The 10098-nt window shown below is 36.8% G+C and overlaps 1 long non-coding RNA gene across 1 annotated transcript; it reads right to left on the reverse strand.

The window, feature by feature from the left end:
* Positions 1–4083: 4083 nt before the first annotated feature.
* Positions 4084–9555, reverse strand: LOC125583981. Its single transcript, XR_007320993.1, has 2 exons — positions 4699–9555; positions 4084–4279 (listed from the first exon to the last, which is right to left on the reverse strand). It is a non-coding gene; the product is annotated as an uncharacterized LOC125583981 (long non-coding RNA).
* Positions 9556–10098: the final 543 nt, after the last annotated feature.

Here is a 10098-nt window from a genome sequence, read left to right on the forward strand (position 1 = left end):
TGGGTGGCGATCGTTTCTCGATTTCAGAGAGTTTAGATCGGTTTGCAAGATTTGGCTGAACAGTTATGGAACGATATATCGAGACAGGAAAAATCGCCTAAGACTTAGATCGTTAGACTATCCACCTAGGTTTTACGTTCCCTAAAGTTCTATGGCAGTCTCAAAGGCGTTTTTGTTTCTACTAAAATTCCAAGTTTGATCTTGAAACAAGTCGGACATACCTTAGTGTTCTCGGAGATGCAGTTTTGTCTCTTCTCAGTTTTGCTTGCTTATTTCTCCTTCCTCTTTTCGTGTGTGTTCGCCATTTTCGATATTGGTGTTTATCGTTTGAAATTTGACATTTATCTTCCAAACTCGACTGTTATCTTCTACTTAGATACGGTGTCAATTTTTATAAAAATGTTCAACGTAATCGTATAGCTGAGGCAGCTAAGGTGCTAAGTTAACCGTTGCCGATTTATACGATCAATTTGAATTCATGCGAGAAAACAAGTCTTTGCGGTTTTTTTTTTATCGTAAAGTTTTAATGGTAACTCCAATCGAGATGAACAAGAGACGTTTCGATCGAGATTTGAAGGAGAACACAAAGATGGAGGTAAGGGCGAGTAGGAGCAAGCGAATGAGTTTAGACGAGTCTTACTTGTTTTCGTCGTAAAATCTTAACGGAAACTCCGATTGAGACGAAACGAAATGCGTTTCGATCGGGATTCAAAAGAGAACGAAAGGAGGACCTTTTTTAGGCCTGACAGGTCGCTATGTAGTGAGTGGAGGTCTGACAGGTCGCTACGTAGCGGTAGAAGCAAACCAAGAAGAGTCCTACTTGTTTTCGTCGTAAAATCTCAACGGAAACTCCGATTGCGACGAAACGACAAGTAATTCGATGAGGATTCAAAAGAGAACGCAAAGGAGGACTTTCTGAGGCCTGACAGGTCGCTACGTAGCGAGTGGGGGGTCTGCTCGCTACGTAGCGAGTAGAAGCAACCCAAGAAAAGTCCTACTTGTTTTCGTCGTAAAATCTCATCGGAAACTCCGATTGAGACAAAACGAAAAGCGTTTCGATGAGGATTCAAAAGAGAACGCAAAGGAGGACCTTTCTGAGGCCTGACAGGTCGCTATGTAGCGAGTGGAGGTCTGACAGGTCGCTACGTTGTGAGTAGAAGAAAGCGAAGAAGAGTCCTACTTGTTTTCGTCGTAAAATCTCAACGGGAACTCCGATTGAGACGAAACGAAAAGTGTTTCGGTGAGGATTCAAAATGAAATGCAAAGGAGGACCTTTCTGAGGCCTGACAGGTCACTATGTTGCGACTGATCTTGGCTTATGCTCGGTCGCTACGTAGCGACTGAGCCGTGCTTGTATTCGGTCGCTACGTAGCGACTGAGCTGTGTTCGTGCTTGGTTGCTACGTAGCGACCGAGCTTGGCTAACTGGTCCAACTCGAGTTTTGATGATACGTTGATGCGGTCGCTTCGTAAATGATGCCAATTTTATTTCTACAAAAGTCTCATCATAAAATATTGACTCTTTTCACTTTGCAAACGATGTTCCGTAAAACATTGTCGAGTTTAATTTTACGAAAGCTATTTCGTAAATATGTTTTCGAGTTCGGATTGACGAAAGCTGTCTCATAAAATGTTGGTTTGCTTTGTTTCGTCTCCGTCTACCATTTTTTGGTTTCGAGTGATTTTTAGGAAATAACCTTTGTTTCTCGGAATGTTATCCAGAAGAAGTACAGCAATGGGGGTTGCGTACCCAATTTCTTTTTCTTCTTCTTTCTGTAAGTAACCTAGGGTTTTTCCGCAGTTTTTGGGAGAGCAAGTTTTATTTTTCTGAAAAGTTTTCGGAAAAAGTCTTTTGGTCAAACCCCTACGCGCTAAGATTTCTCCAACTCGGTAATAAGAAGAACTTTACGGGGTTGGATAGATTTTATTGTTGCCCATCGTGTTTACAGGGAGAAATCACGAGCTCGTTTTAGTGCTTTTCCTGTGGCGGAAGGTCGCGACTAAGTTTTCGATTTTGTTGAACACTACGGCGTTTGCGTAAGCGTTGGCCATAGTAGCAGTCAGTGCTGCGAGTTTTTCTTTCATATATCCAGACATCGTTTTGATCAAGCGTTTTGTGGCCATGAGTAAGAGTAAGCCGTAACCCCCCCTCCTTCTAGCGCCAAACTGTGGGAACCAAAATTCACACCGTCGATTTCTGTTTAAATTAGGAAACTAGGAAAATCCTTATTTCTCAGAGGTCCCGGATCTCTGCGGAGCCAACGACAAGTGACCAAATAGATGCGAAAAATATGAAAAGATAACAAAACGAGTTTAGAAAAAATAGATCTTTATTTCTAATACGCGTAAGAGCGTTGCAATTACTTAAAAGCTTCGGCCGCAAGAGCTGTCAGCGAGTTCCCTAGTTCTAACGACCAAAAACCTTAAACCTAGTTTAGTCGCTGCTCGATAATCAACAAACAAAAAAGATAAAAGGTTTTGATTGATTTCGGACTGAACCTTATGAAAGGCTCCCTGCGTACCCCTTTCGAGGATTAAGCCGAACGTAGTTCGATTGAATGAGTAGAACAAGAGATCGAGCCGCCTTTGCGAGTTCGTCTAGTAATCGAGTGCCAGTCATAGAAACAGAACATGTCGAGAGTAATGCCTAAAGTTTCTAAGTGCTGAATTTTCTTCCTCTTTTTGCCTCTCGCCTAGGACTCCTTATATACTCCCTCCTAGGTCGGTTTATGCTTTTCCCCTTCTGCCCTTAACCCGTCATAGCTCAAAAATGGAGATATTCCATTTTTCCCGATCTTCGTGATTATCTGCGGAAACTTGACATTTATCCGCGGAAACTTGACATTTATCTTGCCTTGCGAACCAAGCATGAACCGACATAGGATTTATGGGCTTTCCCTTAAGAAATCGTAAGTGGGCTTCGAGTCGCGTTTTAGGTCTCTTTGGGCCGTCTTTCGACTCGAAATGTTTATTACGGTTTCTTCGATAAAAACAAACTTCCCGCGGTTTTTATCGTAAAGTTTGACTGATGACTCTGATCGATAAGGAACAAGGAGTGGTAAGCCGTGGTCTACGGGAGATAGCATCAAAGAGTAGACGAGAATGCATGGACTCGTGTCGTATCGACGTTTGGGAGAGTCCCGTCGCTATGTAGCGATTGAGATGCGTACGTGCTTGGTCGCTACGTAGCGATCGAGCTCAAGCCGTGTACGTGCTCGGTCGCTACGTAGCGACCGAGCCGTGTGCATGCTCGGTCGCTATGTAACGACCGAGCTTGGCTTGTGCGTGGTACGATGGCCATACTTGACCATGTCCGTGGCCGATTTGGATACTTGTCCATTGCTTTCGGACAATCGGTGTTTTTAGTTTTTAGGGGTTCGATTGAAATTGAAACAAGATTTTACCGCAAGATTCTTCGTAAAGATTCTTTTTACGAAGAGTAACTTTCGTAAACAACGGTCATACTGATTTTACGGATATTTAGATGTTAACTTCGTCGTGACCGTTTTTGACCCCAACAGTCAGGTGCGTCGTTCTCGCATGATACGCTTGATTCTTAGCCAAACACAATGCACTGTGCCTTTCACAATGGCAAAAGATGCATTTCACCAAGCCAAACATCGTGATCAATGCCAAAGGCATACTTAAGACTCATGTCTCTCAAGTCTCTAGGGTTTCACCAGAAAACCTTAAATCTACCACCTCGTCGTGCCATTTATTAAATGGGCATGGATGTAGTGGGCCAACTTCCGATTAACTTGGGGCAAACAAATTTCTTCCCGGTCGTATCCAACTATTTCTCTAAATGGGTGGAAGAGGATGCTTTGAGCAAGATGACAAACATCCAAATCAGAAAGTTTCTGTGTGTTAATATCATATCTATGTTTAGCTTCCATGAAAGATCGTTATAACTAATGGACCCAATTTCACCAACAATATATACCTTCAAAGTTTTTTTTAATAATTGGGTCATAAAAGTTATCTTTGCAACACCACTACATCCTCAATTAATGTACAAACATAATCTACCAACAAAATGGCGATGAATATACTCAAAAAGCGCCTGGAAAATGCAAGAGGCAGGTGGGTAGAAGAATTATAAGGATTGTTATATGGGCATTACCAAACCACTACAAAAATAGCCATAAGCGAAACACCATACTCCCTGATTTATGGCAATAAAACATGGCGTCTATTCCTTCATATCATACCGTAAAGCTGAGCAAGAATCACTTGTACCAAATTATGTCTAACAAGGGTACATACCTTCCAATTTTGACCTGGATACATGAAATAAAAGCAAGAGATCAAAAAGGAAAAAAATGGAAACAGAGTTCGGCAAAGAACTTAAAATCCTATGGTATAATAACATATAAATTACTTTAGTATGCTGGAAAAGTAGAGGGGAAGGAGTTTTATGGCAGAACATATTCAACAATCCAAGGAAAACGAGATTGGAAAGGAAGATCCTAACAGATAAAGGATAAAACAAAAATGAGATGTTTCTCCCTTCTAAGAAATACCATCAAGAAAAAGAAAGTAAATTCAGAAAAGAGTAGAGAATTCAATTTCAAGATTGAATCGACGGTAAGCTCGTGATCTGCTAACCATAACGATAACATCTTACAAGGAGAGAAGCTGAGAGAAAAGAGAGAATCTCCTGAATGCCCAATTGAAAAGTCAGAATCATCTTATCTACCTCGGATAATCTCCTTCACATCTTCTTCTAATGCCCTCGTGTTGAATCTTCCTTCCTATAAAACATAGAAATAAACTCCAAAGGTTATCTTCATCGATGTCTCAAGCAAATCTACATGATATAAACTCCAAAGGTTATCTTCATCGATGTCTCAAGCAAATCTACATGATCACTATCATCCAGACTAAGATCACTACTCATTAAAGCAGCTCACAAGTTTATTTACTGGCTCAATCCACGGATTTTTGCTGACAAACAAGATGACATCATATGCTCATATAACATAATGCTAAGTCCCTCCCCCCGCTAGTCAGGTCATGCACCCTTTAGACCAGATACCTTCTATCAAATACAAAACCACTTGCCCACAAGTCTCCGTGCCCATAAGACAAAGTGCCAACTTAGGCCATGCGCCACCAAGAAAAGTTCGCATATCATTGCACTATGAACCCTAGACTATGAGTCCATTCAGGGCACCTTATCATATGGGCCCCATGTCTAATGATCTAAGAGACTCTGGTCTCTCCTGGTGTCATACACTTTTGTAATAAAGCATCTTCCATTGGATTCTCGAATGGTTCATAAAATGACAGTCTGGATAATCCCCAAGAAGCAACGTCGTGCTCCCTGTTTGGATAATCCCCAATATCGTCCGAAAACCACAAGTTATCTTCCAACTTCAAACATGAATTCAGAAAATAAAAGGTAAATTGTTGAAGATATTTAATCAAGGAAGCAAATCCTCTTGTGTGAAACAGAACGCTGACCTTTTAATGCTAACCGTTTCCGGCCTTTGTGTCATGTTTTCTCTTGCCTCTAGGTCAAACAAGAAAACTTCTAGATAAAGAAAGATATTTTCATATTTCAAGATATGAAAAGATCTAACCTAGATTTCGACTATAACTACTTATAAAACAAACTCCAAAACCCTAAAAGAAGAGGATTGACAACTATTCACATTCGACATATGGGAAAAAAAATTAGAACTATGGTTTATACACTAATACATTGTATTCATGATTTCTCGATCAATAAAACATTACACATGATCTCTTCTTTCTGCTTTACTTCCTATTTAAGTAGTATTATAAAGAATCATGATTGATTTTACCCAACAAAATGATGTATTGACCCATTTTTAATTTCTTAAAAGAGAAATTAGGGTGCATATACACCAAAAAGCCAAAATTTGAGAACTACCATTCACTATTTGGTACACTGTGCACTTATCATTAATTCCAAAATATCCCTACTCTTTGCTCTCTCTTGTCTTCTTTATGTTATACTCTTCTATCTTTTTCTTTCTTCGCCAGACAAACATCATATCCAAACTCTATTAATTCTTAATCAATTCACTGTGAATCCTAATTTACTCAATCGATCACCAAATATATATACTTCTAATTTACTTTGATTACACAGCCACTATAACACTAATCTCATCGTCTCACACTGATACCAGGACCTTAAATTTTTGTCCAAATTAAATTTTTAATCACAATATTGATAGTTTCATAAAGAAATTTTGGTGTTATGTAACGGAAGCGACGAAGAAGAAGACTTCGATGGCTGAGAAAAGATGGTGGAGCCGCTATCACCCACTTTTTAATTTCAATTTTGTGTTGTGTTTTTATCTTTCCGATGTGGTTGGGTGACTTGCCGGCGACGATGATTTCGTGAACCTGGCTCAGGCAATGGTTGATTAAGAATTTGTGAAATTATTTTTTGATTTAGATAACATAAATGTTAGTAGTTATTTATATATGATTATTTGTGTTTAAACGGATTCTCAATTTTATATCATCATTGAAGATACATATTTGGTTAAACATACACAACTAATTGATAAATATTGTATAAGATGTATCAAAATAGCTATCATTAACTGGTACATGAGAGATTAGTTGTTACCAACAGATTAATACTAATTGAAAAATGATTGATAAAATATCACAAAATATTTTTCATTAACTGATACATGGTTTAGTAACCGATACATGATTTTTTATCTGATATGTTTGTTTGCAACATAGTTTGTTAGTTGATACGTGGATTGTTACTTTATGTGTGATTCTCTTAGCGGATATATAATTTGATACCAAATAATGAACATTTACTGGATATTTATTGTCAATCATCTTCATAGTCAATTAAATGAAGTTTTATACTAAATAATGGTGAATATATCAAATATATATCAATTAACAAACAGTATATCAAACAATATATCAGTTAACGAACCATGTATCAACTAACATATAAAATATCGGCAACAACCATTTTACTTTGTAAGTATAGTTTCCTAATAAAAAAGTTATGCACTAACATGTAATATAACATTTACTGGACATTTATTCTCAATCATCTTCATAGTCAATTAAATGAAGTTTTATACTAAATAATGGTGAATATATTAAAAATATATCAATTAACAAACAGTATATCAAACAATGTATCAGTTAACGAACCATGTATCAACTAACAAATAAAGTATCGGCAACAACCATTTTACTTGTAAGTATAGTTTCCTGATAAAAAAAGTTATGCACTAACATTTAATATAACATCTAACTTAAAAATTAGAATGAGTGGTACATTCTTGAATTGCTGAGAACCTACAACAAACCGCAATCCTTAATTCCATAAGTCTAATGGGGAGATTTATAGATTGGGGATGGTGGAAAAGATGGGATGGGATGAGGAAGAGGAGGATGTCGATTGAGGTTGGTGCTAGAACGCCGGTTAATAGATTTGTCATGAAGCTTTCTTTTGCATCATCTTTACCTGTAAAACTTCTCCATAGTTGCTGAAGTACTTCCTGAGAAGATTCTTGTTACTATCCGTTGAAATTCCACTGATGAACAAATTTTTTTAATATGTTTTCATCGTTAAAAACTAAAATTATTTGGATGGAGATTAAAGGAAGATAGAAAAAGAAATAGAAGATGAAGAAAGAGAATGAGAAAGACAGACATTGAAATGAGTGTAGGGGTAAAACCGGAAAGGAGGAGAGAATATATTACATAGATGATGAATTTTTTGGTGCGTGAGGTAGTTTGTCAATTATGATTCCAATTTTAACTAATTAGCCAATTATCTCTTTTTAAAAATCATCTTAAAGTAAAAACCAACTAGAGATAAATTATATATATATATATATATATATATTATTGATTTTTAATCTTATATAATTATATTTATATATTTATAAATTAAGTTATAAAATATTAAAAGCACAGATAAATTCTATATTTAAATATAAAATATTCTAGTTAACTCAATACATTGTACGCTTACATCACATAAATTCTACAAAAATCTGTTTTCTTTTTTATTAATTGTTTTGTCATAAAAAAATAATCTGTTTTACTACAAAAAATCTGTTTTACTAAGCATAAAATATTATAAATTTCTTTAAAATTACAATGTCGAGCTATATAGCAGATGTAAACCTAATAGGCTAGCTAATATATTATTGCAACTTGATAAAAAAAAATCATTTTCGTAGATCAATATATTTGACATTCCAACATAAGACTTCAGTTTCTTTTTAAAAAATTTAAATAAGAATCTATATATTTAAAATAGAATAAAATTGAAATTTACATTACAAGACATAATTTATCTTCTAAGTTTTAAATAACTAAACTAAAAGAGAATAAATACCGTCCATGACATGAACGTTTAGTTATGTAAATATGTAGTAAAAACATCAACCAGACATGCCAAATGGTATTAATATTGTCTATTTTTTTTTTAAAGGATAAAGATCTGATTTAATTCAAAATGATCTAAATCATATGACTGATGTTTTATATTATAAATTTCAAAAATAATTACATGAAGGTGAGCGATGGGAACAATGGACAAAAGCAAAGATGGGTTCAGACAAAAGTAGTCGTCAGGGATCACATTGTTGTCCATAAAATCATACCACAAAACATAGAGACAGCAGACGCATTTCTGGAGGATTATGTTTCCGACCTCATGAAGATCCCTTTGGACACCTCGAGGCCGTTATGGGAGCTTCATCTACTCGACTTGAAAACCTCAGACGCTGAGAACGTCGCCGTTCTAAAAATCCATCATTCGGTTGGCGATGGCATGTCAATCATGTCTCTTGTCCTCGCTTGTATGCGTAAGACATCGAACCCTGATGAGCTCCCGAGTCTCCCTTCTGCATCATCCCGGTTAACGACCGGTTCAATGAGTAGTTCCAGGTTATGGTGGTTGATTAAGGTTATTTGGACTGCGGTTATGCTGGTGTTAAACACGGTTTCTGATGCTTTTGAGTTCTTTGTTACGACGTTGTTCCTCAAGGACACCAAGACGCCCATCAAAGGTGATTTCCTGTCAATGAAGAAGAGTAAAGCCCTTCGTTTGGTTCATCGTACCGTAAGCCTTGACGATATAAAGGTAATCAAGAACGCCATGAAGATGGTATGGTTTGGTTTATCCTTTGATTAGTTGGTCGACGTTCTCTCTTAGTCATAACATTGTTTGTTCAATTCGTCATAGAGATGGCTTACTAGCATCTAATTCTCTCTTGGTCATAAAATAGGAGAATATATAAGTTAGGAGAGTGCTATAAAGTTTATTTTTATTTTTAAATAATAATAATGAATATCTCATACTCTGTTATAATAGACAGTCAACGATGTTTTACTTGGAGTAACCCAAGCTGGTCTCTCGCAATACATGGAGAGAAGATACGGTAATTAACTAAATTATATACTCTACTATTTTCTTATAATAAGAGATATTTATTAATTGCATGAAATTAACGTACGCTACGTACACAGTCTAATAATCTTGTGAAAATTAAATAGGAGAACACTACAAAAAAACAGTGACATACTAAGGGAAAAAATCGTCGGTATGTCGTCGGAATAACGTTATTCCGACGACATACCGACAAAACAAGTCCTCGGAAATAACTCCTCGGAAATTCCATTTTCCTCGGAAATCCCTCAGAATTTTCCGACGGAATTCCGAGAAAACAAATTTCCGAGGAAACTCCGAGGACCACCAGTTCGTCGGAAACCTCCTCGGAATATACCGAGGGAGAACGTCCTCGGAATTTACCTCGGAAATTCCGACGAAATGTTCCTCGGAATTTTCATCGGAAAATTCCGAGGAAATGAACCCTCGGAAAATTCCGAGGAATAAGGGTCCCTCGGTATATTCCGAGGAACATGTTCCTCGGTATATTCCGAGGGTTCATTTCCTCGGTATATTCCGAGGGTTCATTTCCTTGGAATTTGAACCCTCGAAAAATTCCGAGGAACTAGTCCCTCGGTATATTCCGAGGGATCATTTCCTCGGAATTTAAAAAAAAATAAATTTTTGAAATTTAAATTCGAAAATATAAAATTAAAATTGAAATCATATTAGTTAATA

This window comes from Brassica napus, chromosome C3 (genome assembly GCF_020379485.1).
Source record: "Brassica napus cultivar Da-Ae chromosome C3, Da-Ae, whole genome shotgun sequence".
In the NCBI taxonomy this organism is placed as follows: domain Eukaryota; kingdom Viridiplantae; phylum Streptophyta; class Magnoliopsida; order Brassicales; family Brassicaceae; genus Brassica; species Brassica napus.